The sequence below is a fragment of the Bos taurus genome, chromosome 9 (assembly GCF_002263795.3).
Source record: "Bos taurus isolate L1 Dominette 01449 registration number 42190680 breed Hereford chromosome 9, ARS-UCD2.0, whole genome shotgun sequence".
In the NCBI taxonomy this organism is placed as follows: Eukaryota; Metazoa; Chordata; class Mammalia; order Artiodactyla; family Bovidae; genus Bos; species Bos taurus.
The window spans coordinates 101111068-101132334 of record NC_037336.1 but is presented as its reverse complement, the minus strand read 5'-3'; positions in this window follow the sequence as shown (position 1 = coordinate 101132334).

Here is a 21267-nt window from a genome sequence, read left to right as displayed (position 1 = left end):
ACAGAGGTGCGATGGGAATTCAAAGCTAATCTCCTCGGTGAATGGTTGGGACAGCTGGTAGCCACATAAAAACAAAAGCAAAAGAATAAACTCCTTCACACCATTTGAAGCATCAGTTTGAGACAAGTCCTAGACCCAAAGATAACAGATAAAACTGTGTAACTGCTAGAGGAGAACAGAGGAAACAAGGTTAGTAACCTTGAGTTTGGCAAAAAATTTCTTTAAAAGGACCCAAACACCACAAAATAGAAAAGACAAGAAAAGTAGAATTTTCCTTTTAGCTTCACCCATGCCAAAATAAAGCTTTTGGGTTGGGGAAATATATATATATATGTGTGTGAATGTGTTTCCCAATCAAAAGTGTCATTTCGGCAAGAGTGAAGCTAAAAGGGAAATAAAGATCAGGGTCTTTTAACCAGGAGCAGGGAACACAGGTGCAAAAAGGATACCACGTGTCCGGTCATTTAGTTCATCCATCAGGAAAACCCAGTTAGGAAAAGCTTAACCATTGCATTTTTAGTCTTTACTACAATTTATGAAGTGGTTCTTAACCTCATTCTGCCAATGAAGAGAACGCGTTTCACAGGTAGCAGGGCATTTGTGCAATAAAATCCATAAGTGAAAGTCAAAGTGAAGTCTCTCAGTCGCGTCCGACTCTTTGCGACCCCATGGACTGCAGCCTACCAGGCTTGTCCATCCATCAGATTTTCCAGGCGAGGGTACTGGAGTGGGGTGCCATTGCCTTCTCCAAATAAAGCCCATAATTAATATTAATTGGTTAATAATTAATGCACACAGTCCCGACCTCCCCCTTCCCCAAGTCCGGGGCTCTCCTTGGGAAGCCTTTCAGCCACAGTGGTCCCGCAAGCTGGCTGCAGGCACTTGGTTCTGATCCTAACCCACCGGCCTGGCTCGGCCTGTGAGGATAAGGGGGCTCCAGCCTACAGAGGACCCTTCCTCGGGCCGAGCCCCCTCCTGCTCCCTGCACCCCTTGACGCCTGCACCTCAGTCAGCCTGGAGCCCCGCTGCAGACTTCGCATCAGTCACCCAGGCCCTGCCCTGCTCCGAGCTCTGACTCAGCTTCTGTACGTGCCCCAGAGCAGCTCTGGGAATTTGGGGAGAACAACCTTGCCAGCTGACCCCACATGCTCTTACTGCAGCGCTGCCGCTCAGATGGACAAGGAGCCCGCGTATGTCTGCGGAGCAGTCTTGGAGACGGCACACAAACAAACCTCCGGGGGCTGTTTCTAAGTGTCCGCCCTCCTCCCTGCCTGCTGGGCTCGCGGTGATGGACGGTGATGTCAGCTGTGTCAGGAAGGTGCTGGTTTTCACACCGCCATTACTTCAGCAACTGGAAAATCGAGGCATCCCTTTCTCGGTATTTCCCAGGCGCGGCCTGGAGGCGGCAGGGACCCAGGTGTGCTCAGGGACAGCTCCCACCTGCTGCAGAAATCTGGGGTCCTCCGGACCCCTGCCAAGTCCTCAGCCCCAGCACGTCCCCCACCCCAGCCCCAGGCGGTCATCACCGATCACTCCCGGGCCCCTGGACTGAGTTGCTGTCGCCATGGTGACGGCGTCCCGCCCTCCTCCAGAAAATAATGCTGGTGGAACAGAACCCGCCCACCCCTGAATTCTGTGTTGTGTCAGGAGGAAGGCTGCCTTCCTGTGTCCCAAGGCGCCTGCAGGCCAGCCTAGAGGGAGGTATCCAGGGAAGGGTGAACGAGATCCGATGGAGCAGAGGGGCCGGGACAGGGCGGTGGGGCTGAGTGTCCCGGAACCAGGTCCGTTTGCTCAGTGCACGCTGAGATGCTGAGGCTGCTACAGAAAAGGAGTTTAAACTGGAGGCAGCCCCAGGGGAGATCGGAGAACAAATCTCACATCACCTTTCTCCAGGCTCCGCATACCTCAGACCGCCTCAGACCTCTGCACACCTCAGATATTTTCTTTTTCCCATAAATATCCTGAGCCTTTCGCCCTCAGGAGGCGGAGCTGAGATCTGCACAGAGGTTAGTGAGCCACAAGCCTCTTCACTGCACTCCTGCTCAGGAAATGGCAGGTGAGCCTGCTGAGAGGGTGGAGTTCTTGGCTCTCTGACCTCAAAGGGTCTCTTCTATGATGCTTGCACATGCCCATTTGGAGGGCTGGGGGTCCCAACCAGTCTTAACCAGCTTGAGCTGGAACTGGACACAGCAGACTCCAAGCACCAGAAAAATAACTCAGGCAAACGTTTTATTGTTTAGGCCACGCAATACTTGCAGGATGTGCAAGTTTTTGTAACAACAATTAAATCAAGCTCATCAGTGAAGGCGGTTTCCGGTTCATGTTTTATTAAGCAAGCTGCAGTTTAATGGTGACTCCGTGGTAAAGAACCTGCCTGCCAATGCAGGAGATGCAAGAGATGTGGGTTTAATCTCTGGGTTGGGAAGATCCCCTGGAGAAGGAAATGGCAACGCACTCCAGTATTCTTGCCTGGAGAATCCCGTGGACAGAGGAGCCTGGAGAGCTACAGTCTTTGGGGTAAAAAGAGTTGGACACGACTGAGCGCCCACACACACGCACAGTTTAATGATCTAACTGATGACTACCCTCAATTTCAAGAGTGACACGCAAGTCTGTAACAGTCAAGAGGGGAGATGGTGGCAGGATTCTTGGAGCTGGTGAAGGTGGGGGGAAGACACATCAGGTGGGGAACAGATGAGTGTGAGCATGTTGCTGGATGTCACTGTGAGAGTCACATACGGATTCTGTCAAACAGCTGTTTAAAGAAGCCTGACCTGGGTGTGTAAGTCTAGGAGTTGCTGGCCATGGGTGGTGAGTCATGAAGTCAGAGAATGGGTGGGATTATTTAGAGGACTTTGAGGGGAGGCCCAGGAGAGGGCGTAGGAATCAGAGGGACTGTCGTTGTATGTTTGGGCCACACCCTGAGTTTTGTGGGCTCTTAGTTCTCCGACCAGGTACTGAAGCTGGGTCATAGCAGTGAAAGTGCTGAGTCCTAACCACTGGCCTACCGAGGAAGACCCCCAGGGACTGTCATTCATTGGTCAGAAAGGCAAGAAGCTGGCAAAACCACGGGGTGGCAGCACGGAAGAACCAATACAGCATCAACGGACTGACAGCGAGGAGGAAGAATTTCGATGGGACTAAGCCCTGCCCTGGGCGATGAGGTCGGAAAGCTGGAAGCAGCTCCACCAGGTTAGCCAGGTTTAGAAGAAGAATTGTTAGAAAAACAGCTCAATTTTCCTCCCCCACTTTTTGGGAAGATTCTTTTTTATGTGGGCCATTTGTAAAGTCTTTATCGAATTTGTTACAGTATTGCTTCTGTGTTATGTCTTTTGGGCCTCGAGACATCTTAGATTCCCAACCAGGGATCACACCCAGACCACCTGCAGTGGAAGGTGACGTCTAAACGGCTGGACCACCAGGGCAGTCCCTTCTTCTGTTTTTTATCTGTCCGCAAACCAGCTGCTCCTGTTCACCTTGCGCTCGGCAGTACTTTACTGGATGTTTGATGCCAGCATCTGGAATCTGGAGCCCACGTGAACTCGGTGTGGCTGGTCCAAGTTCCATCCCAACGCTGGAGACAAGGAAGCATTTAGTAACACCAAGAGGAAGCTGAGACGACTCCCGCTAGTTGTCTTTTAGGGCTGAAGAAAATATGAAAGCAGTCTGGCGGTTTGAGGAATTGGGGTCTGTAACTGTTCTTTCCTCTTGTTCTGGCTCAGTCCACATCCGCTCCCGCCAATAAGACGGCAGAGAAGCTGTGAAGCTTTTGCTACGTCACACAAAGATTAAAGCAAGAAGACAATAACGATTTCCACAGGAATCTAGAGAACCAGGAAATGTTGGGAAAATGATGCCTGGTTGCTAGGGACTGGCTACTGTTCTCTGTTGGGGCTGTGAGTCATCAATATGGAAAAAACAGTTGACCCCAGCGTGGGGAGCCGGCCAGGGAATCTCCCGCCTGAATGGGCTCTGTGAACATGAAGTCAGCTCGAGGCACAGAAACAGTGGCTGTTGAAGGACTGTCCCTCCTTCTCCATTCAACTCCCCTTTTTTCTACCCCACTCTTCCATTGCAGGGACAGAGGGCAGCCCAGCAGAAGCACGCCATTCCTCAGATACAGCCCACGATGGAGGAAAAAGAGCCTCCCAGTGGTCATTAGTAAAGAATCCACCTGTCAGTGCAGGAGACGAGGGTTCAGTCCCTGGGTCGGGAAGATCCTCTGGAGGAGGGCATGACAACCGACTCCAATATTCTTGCCTGGGAATTCCCAAGGACAGAGGAGCCTGGCAGGCAGCAGTCCATGGGGAGGCAAAAGAGTCGGACATGACTGAGCCCTCAACAGCTGTAGTACAAACAGAGTTGCTAATGGTGTCAAGGTTTTCAAACCAGGAGCTTGAATCCTGGACCCTACAAGAAGTTCCAGGACATTCGTGGACTCATGACTTTGATTGCAATCATTTTTGTATTGTCTTTTTTCTGTGCATCTTCTTTTAAATAATTTCTAATAAAACATATACAAGAATTTCAAAGAACAGTGCAATGTTAATCTCTGTTGTGCAAAACAAAGTCCCCTCTTTAAACATCTTTCTGTCGTATTCTCCACAATCCTGACTGCAGTGAGCTGCTGTGAACTGTGCTCATTTCCAAGCAAACACCTATATTTTGACAGCAGACATTTTTATTCTAAAACTATATATGGTATGTTTTAGGTCTGAGAACAATGCCATTGATATTTTGATAGCGATTGCATTGAATCTGTAGATTGCCCTGGGAAGTATGGTAATTTGAGCAATTTTAATTCTTTCAACCCACGAGCATGGTGTATCTTCCCATTTGTTTGTATCATATTGGATTTCATTCATCAGTGTCTTTTTTTTCATCAGTGTCTTATAGTTTCCTGAGTACAAGGCCTTTACCTCCTTGATTAGATTTATTCTTTTTTCAGGAGTCCCGGGCCGCCTCGGCCCCCTCTGCCAGCCCGCACCGAGCACGGGGCGAGCCGGCGCGGAAGCTGGGCGGGCACGGGGCGCTGGGCACCCGCCCCTCGCAGTCTGGGTGCCGCGCGCCCCCGGGGCTGGGGGGCCTCAGACCTTGGCGGCCAAATAAAAAAAAAAAAAAGATTTATTCTTTTTTCAAAAGATATTTGTAACCTCAGATATGCAGATGACACCAGCCTTATGGCAGAAAGTGAAGAAGAACTAAAGAGCCTCTTGATGAAAGTGAAAGAGGAGAGTGAAAAAGTTGGCTGAAAACTCAACATTCAGAAAACAAAGCTCATGGCATCTGATCCCATCATTCATGGGAAATAGATGGGGAAACAGTGGAAACAGTGTCAGACTTTATTTTTCTGGGCTCCAAAATCACTGCAGATGGTGACTGCAGCCATTAAATTAAAAGATGCTTACTCTTTGGAAGAAAAGCTATGACCAACCTAGACAGCATATTAAAAAGCAGAGACATTACTTTGCTAACAAAGGTCCATCTAGTCAAGGCTATGGTTTTTCCAGTGGTCATGTATGGATGTAAGTTGGACTATAAAGAAAGAGCACAGAAGAATTGATGCTTTTGAACTGTGGTGTTGGAGAAGACTCTTGAGAGTCCCTTGGACTGCAAGGAGATCCAACCAGTCCATCCTAAAGGAGATCAGTCCTGGGTGTTCATTGGAAGGACTGATGTTGAAGCTGAAGCTCCCATCCTTTGGCCACTTCATGTGGGGACTTGACTCATTGGAAAAGAGTCTGATGCTGGGAGGGATTGGGGGCAGGAGGAGAAGGGGACGACAGAGGATGAGATGGCTGGATGGCATCACTGACTCGATGGACATGAGTTTGAGTGAACTCTGGGAGTTGGTGATGGACAGGGAGGCCTGGCGTGCTGTGATTCATGGGGTCGCACAGGTCGGACGTGACTGAGCAGCTGACCTGAGCGGATGTGCTTATTTGGCTGCCCTGGATCTTTGCTGCAGGATCTCTTAGCTGCAGCATGTGGGATCTAGTTCCCCGACCAAGGATCAAACCTGGGCCCCTGCGCTGGGAGCTCCGAGTCTTAGCCACTGGACGACCAGGGAAGTCCCCTGTTTGTGTGTCTCTTTCAGGCAGCATATAGATGGGTTTTATTTTTTAATCCATTCAGCCACTCTGCGTCTTTCAATTGAAGTATTTAGTCGAATTACATTTAAAGTAATTACTGATAGGTGTGTGTTGATTGCCGTTTTGTTCATTGCTTTCTGGTTGTTTTTAATAGCTCTCTCATGTTCCTTTCTTGTTTTGCTCTCTTCCTGTGTTATATGATGATGTCTTTAGTGTTGTGTCTGGATACCTTTCTCTTTTGTGTGTGTATCTATTACAGGTTTTTGATTTGTGGTTACCAAGGCAAACCATTCAATATCACAGTAATCCAAGTCTATGCCCCAACCAGTAATGCTGAAGAAGCTGAAGTTGAACGGTTCTATGAAGACCTACAACACCTTTTAGAACTAACACCCAAAAAAGATGTCCTTTTCATTATAGGGGACTGGAATGCAAAAGTAGGAAGTCAAGAAACACCTGGAGTAACAGGCAAATTTGGCCTTGGAATACGGAATGAAGCAGGGCAAAGACTAATAGAGTTTTGCCAAGAAAATGCACTGGTCATAACAAACACCCTCTTCCAACAACACAAGAGAAGACTCTACACATGGACATCACCAGATGGTCAACACTGAAATCAGATTGATCATATTCTTTGCAGCCAAAGATGGAGAAGCTCTATACAGTCAGCAAAAACAAGACTGGGAGCTGACTGTGGCTCAGACCATGAACTCCTTATTGCCAAATTCAGACTTAAATTGAAGAAGGTAGGGAAAACCACTAGACCATTCAGGTATGACCTAAATCAAATCCCTTATGATTATACAGTGTAAGTGAGAAATAGATTTAAGGGCCTAGATCTGATAGAGTGCCTGATGAACTATGGAATGAGGTTCGTGACATTGTACAGGAGACAGGGATCAAGACCATTCCCATAGAAAAGAAATGCAAAAAAGCAAAATGGCTGTCTGGGGAGGCCTTACAAATAGTTGTGAAAAGAAGAGAAGCAAAAAGCAAGGGAGAAAAGGAAAGATATAAACATCTGAATGCAGAGTTCCAAAGAATAGCAAGAAGAGATAAGAAAGCCTTCTTCAGCGATCAATGCAAAGAAATAGAGGAAAACAACAGAATGGGAAAGACTAGGGATCTCTTCAAGAAAATCAGAGATACCAAAGGAATATTTCATGCAAAGATGAGCTCGATAAAGGACAGAAATGGTATGGACCTAACAGAAGCAGAAGATAGTAAGAAGAGATGGCAAGAATACACAGTAGATCTTCACGACCCAGATAATCACAATGGTGTGATCACTGTCCTAGAGCCAGACATCCTGGAATGTGAAGTCAAGTGGGCCTTAGAAAGCATCACTACGAACAAAGCTAGTGGAGGTGATAGAATTCCAGTTGAGCTATTCCAAATCCTGAAAGATGATGCTGTGAAAGTGCTGCACTCAATATGCCAGCAAATTTGGAAAACTCAGCAGTGGCCACAGGACTGGAAAAGGGCAGTTTTCATTCCAATCCCAAAGAAAGGCAATGCCAAAGAATGCTCAAACTACTGCACAATTGCACTCATCTCACACGCTAGTAAAGTAATGCTCAAAATTCTCCAAGCCAGGCTTCAGCAATATGTGAACCATAACCTCCTGATGTTCAAGCTGGTTTTAGAAAAGGCAGAGGAACCAGAAATCAAATTGCCAACATCTGCTGGATCATGGAAAAAGCAAGAGAGTTCCAGAAAAACATCTATTTCTGCTTTATTGACTATGCCAAAGCCTTTGACTGTGTGGATCACAATCAACTGTGGAAAATTCTGAAGGAGATGGAATACCAGACCACCTGATCTGCCTCTTGAGAAATGTGTATGCAGATCAGGAAGCAACAGTTAGAACTGGACATGGAACAACAGACTGGTTCCAAATAGGAAAAGGAGTTCATCAAGGCTGTATATTGTCACCCTGTTTATTTAACTTATATGCAGAGTACATCATGAGAAACACTGGACTGGAAGAAACACAGGCTGGAATCAAGATTGCCGGGAGAAATCTCAATAACCTCAGATATGCAGATGACACCACCCTTATGGCAGAAAGTGAAGAGGAACTCAAAAGCCTCTTGATGAAAGTGAAAGTGGAGAGTGAAAAAGTTGGCTTAAAGCTCAACATTCAGAAAACGAAGATCATGGCATCTGGTCCCACCACTTCATGGGAAATAGATGGGGAAACAGTGGAAACAGTGTCAGACTTTATTTTTGGGGGTTCCAAAATCACTGCCGATGGTGACTGCAGCCATGAAATTAAAAGACGCTTACTCCTTGGAAGGAAAGTTATGACCAACCTGGATAGCACATTCAAAAGCAGAGACATTACTTTGCCAACAAAGGTTCGTCTAGTCGAGGCTATGGTTTTTCCTGTGGTCATGTATGGATGTGAGAGTTGGACTGTGAAGAAGGCTGAGCGGTGAAGAATTGATGCTTTTGAACTGTGGTGTTGGAGAAGACTCTTGAGAGTCGCTTGGACTGCAAGGAGATCCAACCAGTCCATTCTGAAGGAGATCAGCCCTGGGATTTCTTTGGAAGGAATGATGCTAAAGCTGAAAGTCCAGTACTTTGGCCACCTCATGGGAAGAGTTGATTCATTGGAAAAGACTCTGATGCTGGGAGGGATTGGGGGCAGGAGGAGAAGGGGACGACAGAGGATGAGATGGCTGGATGGCATCACTGACCCGATGGACGTGAGTCTGAGTGAACTGCGGGAGTTGGTGATGGACAGGGATGCCTGGCGTGCTGCGATTCACGGGGTCGCAAAGAGTCAGACACGACTGAGCGACTGATCTGATCTGATCTGATGAAGGACACATGTAGTAACTTGAAAATCCTCATCATTATTTTAAGTTAGAGGATCTCTTAATTTCAACTGCATTTGAACCATCCTGCATTTCTATCGTCTCTACGACATCTGATGCTTTGGCATCATAGTTTATCTATTTCTGTTTTGTGTCTCCTTTACCCACTCACTGCACTTCCTTGTGGCTCAGAGGGTGAAGAATCTGCCAGCATTGCAGGAGACCTAGGTTCAGTGCCTGGGTTGGGAAGTTCCCCTGGAGAAGGGAATGGCCACGTACTCCAGTATTCTTGCCTGGAGAACTCCATGGAGAGAGAAGTCTGGCAGGTTACTATAAATGCACAAAAGACATAGCTGAAAAGCCCATAGATAGATTAATAAAATACAAAATATTCAGATTCTCCCAAAGAAGGGAGGCTCAGAGGAACAAAACCAGAAAATAATAAAATGTAAGACCAGGTTTCCACTATGTTAACACTTGCATTAAATGTTGATAATCTAAATGTGGTAAGGGATTGGAAGGCCAAGATATATGTTGGCTACAGGAGACATGTTTGAAATATAAATATATAGGTTTAAAGAATTGGAACAAAAAGCATATGTTGTGAATAAGAAAAAGGATACAAAAAAATTGAGTGGTTCTTATGAGAGTGTTACCAGAGACATTTCTTTATCATAATCATGAAAAGTAACAATTCATCAGTAACACTTAGCAGTTAAATATGCATGTGTGTTTAATAACAGAGCCTCAGACAAGTAAAGCGAAAATGGACAGAACTGGGAAGTACAGACAATGCTGCAGTTTTGGCCAAGAGTTCCTGTGCCTCTTTCTGCAGCTGGTAGAACAAATGGACACAAAAGCAGTAAGGACTTAGATGACTGAACCGGGCTACCTACTGCCTTTATGTGATTGATGCCTGTGTGCTTAGTCACTCAGGCATGTCCAGGGCTTTGTGACTCTATGAACTGTGGCCTGCCAGTCTCCCCTGTCCCTGAGATTCTCCAGGCAAGAATACTAGAGTGGGTTGCCATGCCCTCCTTCAGGGGATCTTCCCAACCTAGGGATCGAACCCAGGTCTCCCACACTGCAGGCAGATTCTTTACCCACTGAGCCACCAGGGGAGCCACCAGGAATTGATGCTGGTAGAATAGTATGTTGACCAAGTGCAGAATACGAAGTCTTTTCCAGGGCATGTAATATATTCACCAAGACAGGCGATATATTGGCACATAAATCAAGTCTCAACAACTTTAAAAGGATTAAACTCTTGGACTTCCCTAGTAGCTCAGTGGTAATGCATCTGCCTGCCAGTGTGGGAGACCCGGGTTCGATCCCTGGTCTGGGAAGATTCCACATGCCGCAGACCAGCTAAGCAGGTGCCCCACAACTGCTGAGCCTGCGAGAGACTTGAGAGGCTGCTGAGGCTGGGAGAGGCAGCTGACACCGTATTCACCTGTGAAGGCTTAAATGAGTCTGAGCTGGGGAGTCTGAGGTCTCTGGGTGAGAGGTGGAATTAGCGGTTGTTAGCACGCAGGTGTAATGGGCCGACACAAACTTCCCAGGGAGAAAAGCAGAGGCAGCAACGGACCCCAGGGAACACTGACTCCGCGGCACGCAGACACAGACAGGAAGCTGGGACAGGAGGAGGGGAGCATGCGAGGCTTGACTGTGTGTGTGTGTGTGTGTGTGTTAGTTACTCAGTCGTGTCCGACTCTTTGCGACCCCACGAACTGCAGCCTGCCAGGCTCCTCTGTCCTTGGGATTCTCCAGGCCAGAATATGGACTGGATTGCCATCCCTCCTCCACTGAGGTCTGATCAGCGTCTGAGTTAGTTCCAGCTGCCCGTGGGGCCAACACAGGAATCCTCATTTGGAAAAGCGCTGTGAAAACGCAATACCCTGAAAGGCCACACGATGGCGCAGCAGCCTCGGCCTTGCGTCCCAGGCCGGTGCTCTAGGCAAGGGCCCCTCCTCTGCCGTGTGACCTACACTCATCCACTTACTGAGTCACTTATTGTTCTGGCAACTATTTATGGAATTGTTGCCCTATGTTAGGTACAGGCCCTACCGCTCAGAACGAGACAGTCTGCTCCCCACGTATGGGGTTGGGGTACAGGAAAAAAAAACAAGTAAATAAGTCAAAGTGGGCTTCCCTGGTAGCTCAGATGGTAAAGAATTTGCCTGCCAATGCAGGACACTAGGGTTCGATCCTGGGTCGGGAAGATGCCCTGGAGGAGGGCATGGCCACCCACTCCAGTATTCTTGCCTGGAGAATCCCATGGACAGAGCAGCCTGGTGGGCTACATCAGTCCATGGGGTCGCAAAGGGACACGCACACGACTGAGTGACTAAGCAACAACAACAGCAAAATCCAGAAGGGTAATTTCAGAGAGCAGTAAAGGTCTGAGGCAACAGAACTGCCTCTGGTGAGCAAGCAGAGCTGTGCCCGAGACGTGGCTCTCTCTCTGTGGTCAGGACCACACAGAGTTCATGCACTGACTCACAGCTGTCCAAGCAAAGCAACGTGCACACATCTCACCTGCTAGGCCCACTTGTGACCTGACTTTCCTTCTGATGTACAAATTCAGTTTATCTACCCACCTATCCATCCATTTATTTATTTATATCTTCTATTCATCTGTCTGGCCATCCACCCATCCACCCACCCACCCACCCATCCACCCACCCATCCATCCACTCACCCATCCACCCAGACACCCATCCATCCACCCACCCACCCATCCATCCACCCACCCCCCCACCCATCCACCCCCCCCCACCCACCCACAAATCCACTGATCCACCCACCCATCCATCCACCCACCCACCCATCCACCCATCCGTCCATCTATTTAGGGCCTCATTCCAGCTGGGAATCGACCCTCCCACTTGCATCTTCGTGAAGAGCATTCCTCTGTGTGCTGGATGGATCCTCTCAGACAAGCAGAATTCGAAGTTTAAACCTACGTAAGTTGGGACTTGCCCAGTGGCAGGAGGGTGGAGAGTAAGAAGTCATGTCGCATGCACTGCAGTTGAAGAAACAGGCTGTTATCTGGAGAGAAGAAACCTCAGAGCTTTGGGGTGAAGTTGGGGCAGGTGAGAGACTTCCGTGCCTGGAGCACTGGTGTGGAGGTCTGGGAGGAGGTCTACTGTGCTGACCTCAAGGGCAGGGGTGAATGCGGCTGTCAGAGCCAGTCTCGACATGATAAATTTGAGATCTTTCCACAGGGTTTGCTAGGCGGAGGGGCAATGCCCGTCACATGGGCATTTAAAGAGGGACACGGAGAGGGGAGAGGTCACACAGTAGATGGCGGTTGATCCAGGTACCTTTGGAGATGACTTGTCCTCCTGAGATTATCTTATTTTTAAGAGAAATTGAAGAAGTCAGGAGTAAGTAGAGAGCAGAGTCAAGAGAAGAAGCCAGACAAACTGGCAAAGTTGGAGTAAAGCAAGAAAGTACAAATGGGGTCAGGAAGGCCAGGGAGGGGAGTTATGTATTTATGCACTAGTCTTGAGATTGCAAGGGGTCAAAGAGGGGAGCTGAATAGCAGACAACTTGTAAACGTGTGTGCTCTGCGGGGCAACGGGGGCCTGGAAGAAGGGAGCAGGAGAACCGGGAGGAGAAAGGGATTCTCGTCTCTTGGTATTCTTGTTTGTTTGAGGATTTTGTGAGCCAAGGGGTTTACCAGCAGAGAAGTTGGACAGGGAACCACTGAAGATGAGTGTTCATGAAACAGTGGGCTTATCAAGGAAGAGCCCCGTCACTATCATGGGGTACTCTGTCTGCATCCCATCTGGGCAGACGTCAGTGGCGTCTGTGATGTCCCTGCAGCAAGATGGTGTGAGAGAGGGGGCCGGGAAACCCACGAAGAGAGAGGGCTGGGGACTGCAGACAACCAGAACCGCGCTTAGTGAAGGACGGGGAAGCCTGGCGCGCTGCAGTCCATGGGTTGCAGAGTCAGACACAACTGAGAGAATGAACAACAGCAACAAACCCTGGGTTTGAATCCTAGCTCAGCCTCTTAAATTTGTTGGCATCTTGGGCAACTCTTGGACGCAACGTCTTGGACGCAGAGGAATCTTGGGTTCCCATTGAGTAATAATGAAACAATTGCTATGATTTGTTGTTTACAAAGACCCAGTGCTTCCCAGGGGACCCTACTGGGAAAGAACCTGCCTGCCAATGCAGGAGACGTGAGAGATGATGGTTCAGTCCCTGGGTCAGGAAGATGCCTTGGAGGAGGGCATGGCAACCCACTTCAGTTGGGTTGACTGGAGAATCCCATGGACAGGGGAGCCTGGTGGACTATAGTCCACAGGGTCGCTCAGAGTTGGACTGAAGCAGCTTAGCACATACCCAAGATCCAGCGCCAAGCCAAGTGAGTGCTCCAGGGGGTCAGATTCATGGAATTCTGAGCCCTGCAGGCATCAGGTTAAATGACCTCCCAAGGTCACAAAGCTGATCGGTGCCTTTTCCTCCAAACAGATATACAGCACCACCCCCAGTTGTCTGCCCCACACAATTTGTTCTAAGCTCTAAAAAATCAGGAGTATTCAAAGTAGTTGTGAATTATTGTAGTGGGATAAATGTGCTTTATTAAGAGTGCCCAGGGTTGCTAGTAACTGAGTAAGCAAATGAGTAATTAAGCTCTGGGGGAATCTGATTGATTTGGAAAATCAGCAAGCAGGTTTATGGTAATACATTCAAGAAGGAGAGAGAAAGCAATTCCTCGTTTTCAGCATGTGTGATGCTGGCTCACAGGTGAAGGAAGCTGCCCGGCAAACTGCCCTCAGTTGAAGTTTCACTGCTGACCTGGCGCTCACCTCCCACCCCTTTAACGCTAAGGAATTTCGGTTTTGTTTTCTTTTAGTCTGGGGGCAATGTAACCTCCTCCCTGCAAGGCCCCTCCCTGAGTCGTGACCACTGCATTAGAGAGCCACCAGAACTTCAGCCCTGAGCCCTCTCCTCCTCCCTGGCACGCAGAGCAGGAATTACATGTCTCCTTGACTCCTGTTTCTGGAAGCCTCTGCGCTTCTGAACAGTGCAAGATTATCTCAGATCCAAGAGCCCGGAAAAAGGGCCGTTTCTGGGTTTCTAACTCCCTCTTGTGGCTTTTCTGTTGCATCTCTTTGGACGACCTTGAGAAGATGCCGCTGCTTGTTGAGTCTACCAGCTTGAGCCGCGCTGCCTTGGTCCACACCAAGCGTCGTGCACTGTGCCTGGGAAAAACGTGGTCTCCGGCTTATAATCTAGGGGTTGGGAAGTTTTGTTTTTTCTCACAGTGAGGTGTTCTCCTGCTGTTCTGGTGTTTTCTCCAGTGTCTGTAGTTAATCTTAGAGGCATGGCAGTAGCCAGTGTTAGTAGCTCAGGCAGGTCCAACTCTCGTGACCCACCAGGCTCCTCTGTCCATGGGATTCTCCCGGCAAGAATACTGGAGTGGATTGCCGTTCCTTTCTACAGGGGGCCTTCCCAATCCAGGGATCGAAGCTGGGGGGCCTCCCACATTGCAGGCAGATCCTTTACCATCTGAGCCATAGATGAGGTGATTGTCAAGAAAAACAGTGAGTTTATTGCTTTAAAATATGCAACCACGCAAAGAGTGCAAAATGCAACTTGAATAGGTGACTAGGAAATGTGTGTTTCACAACCTGACGAGTGCTGTAGTGATTTACAAAGTTAGGCTACAGTGTTTGCATTCTCTTTTTCAAACATACTAGGTTGGCCAAAAATACCTTTCACCTTTCATAACCGTAAGTTTGTTTTCTGAGTCTGTGTGTTTGTAAATAAGATCATCTGTATTTTGTTTTAGATTCCACGTGTAAGTGATGTCGCATGATACTCATCTTTCTCTGTCTGGCTTATTTCACTCGGATGAGTTTGGTTTCTTACAGACAATGGTCCGTCTGGGGAAGGAAAATGTATTTTCTGTTTCTCCTCTTAACGTCTCCTGAGGAGGTGAGCTCAGACTTCGAGGTCCCCCTAACTCACTGTCTGTGGTGCTTTTTGAAGTTAGTTGATAGTAGGAGTCACCCAAAACCTCCCAGGTCCCTGGAGGAGGAAATGGTCACCCACTCCGGTGCTCTTACCTGGGAAATCCCATGGACAGAGGAGCTTGGTGGGCTATAGTCCACGGGGTCGCAAAAGACTGTACATGCCTTATCGGCTAAACAGCAACAACAGTGCAAAAAGAATCGACATTTATTTTTTAAGAAAGAGTAAACACACTCAATGAAACTAAGCCACGCCCGTGGGGCAACCCAAGATGGGCGGGTCATGGTGGAGAGATCTGACAGAATGTGGTCCACTGGAGAAGGGAATGGCAAACCACTTCAGTGTTCTTGCCTTGAGAACCCCATGAACAGTATGAAAAGGCAAAATGATAGGATACTGAAAGAGGAACTCCGCAGGTCCGTAGGTGCCCAATATGCTACTGGAGATCAGTGGAGAAATAACTCCAGAAAGAATGAAGGGATGGAGCCAAAGCAAAAATAATACCCAGCTGTGGATGTGACTGGTGATAGAAGCAAGGTCCGATGCTGTAAAGAGCAATATTGCATAGGAACCTGGAGTGTCAGGTCCATGAATCAAGGCAAATTGGCCAAACAAGAGATGGCAAGAGTGAATGTCGACATTCTAGGAATCAGAGAACTAAAATGGACTGGAATGGGTGAATTTAACTCAGATGACCATTATATCTACTACTGTGGGCAGGAATCCCTCAGAAGAAATGCAGTAGCCATCATGGTCAACAAAAGAGTCCGAAATGTAGTACTTGGATGCAATCTCAAAAACGACAGAATGATCTCTGTTTGTTTCCAAGGCAAACCATTCAATATCACAGTAATCCAAGTCTATGCCCCAACCAGTAATGCTGAAGAAGCTGAACGGTTCTATGAAGACCTACAAGACCTTTTAGAACTAACACCCAAAAAAGATGTCCTTTTCATTATATGGGACTGGAATGCAAAAGTAGGAAGTCAAGAAACACCTGGAGTAACAGGCAAATTTGGCCTTGGAATACGGAATGAAGCAGGGCAAAGACTAATAGAGTTTTGCCAAGAAAATGCACTGGTCATAACAAACACCCTCTTCCAACAACACAAGAGAAGACTCTATACATGGACATCACCAGATGGTCAACACCAAAATCAGATTATATTCTTTGCAGCCAAAGACGGAGAAACTCTATACAGTCAGCAAAAACAAGACCAGGAGCTGACTGTGGCTCAGACCATGAACTCCTTATTGCCAAATTCAGACTTAAATTGAAGAAAGTAGGGAAAACCACTAGACCATTCAGGTATGACCTAAATCAAATCCCTTATGATTATATGATGTAAGTGAGAAATAGATTTAAGGGCCTAGATCTGATAGATAGAGTGCCTGATGAACTATTGAATGAGGTTCGTGACATTGTACAGGAGACAGGGATCAAGACCATCCCCATGGAAAAGAAATGCAAAAAAGCAAAATGGCTGTCTGGGGAGGCCTTACAAATAGTTGTGAAAGGAAGAGAAGTGAAAAGCAAAGGAGAAAAGGAAAGATAAAGCATCTGAATGCAGAGTTCCAAAGAATAGCAAGAAGAGATAAGAAAGCCTTCTTCAGCGATCAATGCAAAGAAATAGAGGAAAACAACAGAATGGGAAGGACTAGAGATCTCTTCAAGAAAATTAGAGATACCAAGGGAACATTTCATGCAAAGATGGGCTCGATAAAGGACAGAAATGGTATGGACCTAACAGAAGCAGAAGATATTAAGAAGAGGTGGCAAGAATACAGAGAAGAACTGTACAAGAAAGATCTTCATGACCCAGATAATCACGATGGTGTGATCACTGACCTAGAGCCAGACATCCTGGAAGGTGAAGTCAAGTGGGCCTTAGAAAGCATCACTATGAACAAAGCTAGTGGAGGTGATGGAATTTCAATTGAGCTGTTTCAAATCCTGAAAGATGATGCTGTGAAAGTGCTGCACTCAGTATGGCAGCAAATTTGGAAAACTCAGCAGTGGCCACAGGACTGGAAAAGGGCAGTTTTCATTCCAATCCCAAAGAAAGGCAATGCCAAAGAATGCTCAAACTACTGCACAATTGCACTCATCTCACACGCTAGTAAAGTAATGCTCAAAATTCTCCAAGCCAGGCTTCAGCAATATGTGAACCATGAACTTTCTGATGTTCAAGCTGGTTTTAGAAAAGGCAGAGGAACCAGAGATCAAATTGCCAACATCCGCTGGATTATGGAAAAAGCAAGAGAGTTCCAGAAAAACATCTATTTCTGCTTTATTGACTATGCCAAAGCCTTTGACTGTGTGGATCAAAACAAACTGGAAAATTCTTAGAGATGGGAATACCAGACCACCTGATCTGCCTCTTGAGAAATTTGTGTGCAGGTCAGGAAGCAACAGTTAGAACTGGACATGGAACAACAGACTGGTTCCAAATAGGAAAAGGAGTTCGTCAAGGGTATATTGTCACCCTGCTTGTTTAACTTCTATGCAGAGTACATCATGAGAAACGCTGGGCTGGAAGAAGCACAAGCTGAAATCAAGATTGCCGGGAGAAATATCAATAACCTCAGCTATGCAGATGACACCACCCTTATGGCAGAAAGTGAAGAGGAACTCAAAAGCCTCTTGATGAAAGTGAAAGTGGAGAGTGAAAAAGTTGGCTTAAGCTCAACATTCAGAAAACGAAGATCATGGCATCTGGTCCCATCACTTCATGGGAAATAGATGGGGAAACAGTGGAAACAGTGTCAGACTTTATTTTTTTGGGCTCCAAAATCACAGCAGATGGTGATTGCAGCTATGAAATTAAAAGATGCTTACTCCTTGGAAGGAAAGTTAGGACCAACCTAGATAGGATATTCAAAAGCAGAGACATTACTTTGCCAACAAATGTTCGTCTAGTCAAGGCCATGGTTTTTCCAGTGGTCATGTATGGATGTGAGAGTTGGACTGTGAAGAAAGCTGAGCGCCGAAGAATTGCTACTTTTGAACTGTGGTGTTGGAGAAGACTCTTGAGAGTCCCTTGGACTGTGCAAGGAGATTCAACCAGTCCATTCTGAAGGAGATCAGCCCTGGGATTTCTTTGGAAGGAATGATGCTAAAGCTGAAACTCCAGTACTTTGGCCACCTCATGAGAAGAATTGACTCATTGGAAAAGACTCTGATGCTGGGAGGGATTGGGGGCAGGAGGAGAAGGGGATGACAGAGGATGAGATGGCTGGATGGCATCACTGACTCGATGGACATGAGTCTGGGTGAACTCCGGGAGTTGGTGATGGACAGGGAGGCCTGGCGTGCTGCGATTCATGGGGTCACAAAGAGTTGGACAGGACTGAGTGACTGAACTGAACTGAACTGAAACACACTCTTTTTAAATAGGAGCAAGGCTAGTATATCTGTAGAACACATAATAAAAATGTGTTTTGCTTTGGATAAGGCAATTCCACATTTAAAAATAAAGGCCTCACAGGTTTGGGACTCTTGGTTTTGTTTTTTAAAACATGTATTTAAAACTTTGCATATAGTAAATCACTTTTTTTGGGTGTGCAGTCCTGTGGGTTTTCACACGTACTGATTTTTGTAACCACCACACATACAGGACACAAAGCGATTCTCACAGCCGTGAACTCCATGCTGTGGTCCCTGATCGTGGCAACGCCTGGCTTGCTCTCTACCTCAGAGCTCTGCCTCTTCCCAAGTGCTGTGGCCATGCTACAGCGGAGGGGTGGGGGGGTGTGTGTGACACGGCCCCTTCCGTTCTCAGCAGAATACAGCTGCGGCTGACCCATGGTGTCCCTTGCGCCAACAGCTCGTTCGTTCCTGTCACTGAGTGCTGTCCTTGGTGTGGACAGACCACTTGCTCATCCATTTACCCACTGAAGGCCATCCATCTCCATTGCTTCCAGGTTTTGGTAATTATGAATACTGTTGCTGTAATTATTCACGTGTGTTTGTGTAAAGACGGGGTCTTCTTTTCTCCAGGAGGGACACGTGGGGCTGGGCCACGTGCACGCTGGCCGTGTGGTTGCCGTGGGCCCCGGTCCATGGGCGGTGGGCCTTTCTGGACGCTGCCCCTTCAGCATCTCTGCCTTCCTCGGCGACCTCACTCATCCTGTCTCCACACGAGCAGGCGAGGGTCACATCTCCATCATCTGAAAAGCTGCTCTGACTGTTCCCTTGTCTTATTAATGTCTCTTCTTGGCCACTCACACGTGGCCCATCTGCAGTGGAGCTCTCCCATCTTCACCCCAAGTGTGTTCTTCCCACCGGAGTAAACTGCCCTGCCCTCCTCCCAGCTCCCCAAGCCAGGAGGTCACCCCGGACCCCGCCCGGCCACTCTGCTTTGTCCTCTTCACTCGCTGGTCCTGCTGGTTTGACCTTCATGGTATTTCTTAGAACCACCCACGTTTCTCCAGCAGCCTGTCCACACCACCATCGTTGGGAGCTGGATTTCACAATGGCTTCCTAATAAGTTTACCTGTTTCCATTCTTCCTTTGCTCACCAACCCAGGCCCCAAAGAATGGCCAGAATGAGCTTTAAAGGTATAAATGAACCCCACTATGAGATGCCCTGGCTCAAAGCCCCAGACGGCCTCCAGCGCAACCCTGGGTCCCCTCTGCCTGTCCGGCTGCAGCTCTCACGCATCGCCACCTCCACCCTGAGGCCCGGGGTCCGGGTCCTGGCAGGTTCTAGAACCACTGTGCTCCTACAGCAGGATGTGGGGTGGTGTGGGGCACCCCCTTCTCATTGCACGGATCGCCTTACTGATCCTTCAGAAGTCACCCTGATTCCGCTCCCAGCAACGATCTCCCTGCCTTGCCCGGTTGGAACCTGCTTGTTTACTTCTTAGGATGAAATGCAATCTGTCCTTACTCAAGTCTGTTCATTTCTATTTGTTAGAATCACCAGACTGTGTGTTCTTGTATGTACATTTACTTCTGAGGGTATGCAGTCTTACTATAAAAGACGGAAAAGTTTGTGAACTATAGGTGAAAACTTTTAAGATATTTTAAGAATGGAAGAGGAGCTAGTTAAGCTTGTAAAAAAGGGCAGAGTTCATAGGTTGTGCTAAGTGGAGACTGGTGGTTAGCAGCATATGAGTGTTAAAAAACAAATGTGTGTACAAATGTGCTCAGTGGTGTCTGATTCTTTTTGACTCCATGGACAGCAGCCTGCCAGGCTCCTCTGTCCATGGGCTTTTTCAGGCAAGAATACTGCAGTGGGTTGCCATTTCCTCCTCCAGGAGATCTTCCCAACCCAGGAACTGAACCTGTGTCTCTGGCATCTCCTGCATTGGCAGGTGAATTCTTTATCCCTAGTGCCACCTATTTCAAATCCTAAAAGATGATGCTGTTAAAGTGCTGCACTCAATATGCCAGCAAATTTGGAAAATTCAGCAGTGGCCACAGGACTGGAGAAGGTGTTTTCATTCCAATCCCAAAGAAAAGCAATGCCAAAGAATGCTCAAACTACCACACAATTGCACTCATCTCACACACTAGCAAAGTAATACTCAAAATTCCCCAAGCCAGGCTTCAATAGTACGTGAACTGTGAACTTCCAGATGTTCAAGCTGGATTTAGAAAAGGCAGAGGAACCAGAGATCAAATCACCAACATCCTTTGGATCATTGAAAAAAGCAAGAGAGTTCCAGAAAAACATCTACTTCTGCTTTATTGACTATGCCAAAGCCTTTGACTGTGTGGATCAAAACAAACTGGAAAATTCTGAAAGAGATGGGAATACCAGACCACCTGACCTGCCTCCTGAGAAATCTGTATGCAGGTCAAGAAACAACAGTTAGAACTGGACATGGAACAACAGACTGGTTCCAAATTGGGAAAGGAGTACATCAAAGCTGTATATTGTCACCCTGCTTATTTAACTTATATGCAGAGTACATCATGTGAAATGCCAGGCTGGATGAATCACAAGCTGGAATCAAGATTGCTGCGAGAAATATTAATAACCTCAGATACACAGATGACATCACCCTTATGGCAAAAAGTGAAGAAGAACTAAAGAGCCTCTTGATGAAAGTGAAAGAGGAGAGTGAAAAAGTTGGCTTAAAACTCAGCATTCATAAAACTAAGATCATGGCGTCCAGTCCCATCACTTCTTGGCAAATAGATAGGGAAACAATGGAAACAGTGAGAGACTTTACTTTTGGGGGGCTCCAAAATCACTGCAGATGGTGACTGTAGCCATTAAATTAAAAGACACTTACTCCTTGGAAGAAAAGCTATGACAAACTTAGCATATTAAAAAGCAGAGACATTACTTCACCAACAAAGGTCTGTCTAGTCAAAGCTATGATTTTTCAGTAGTTATGCATGGATATTA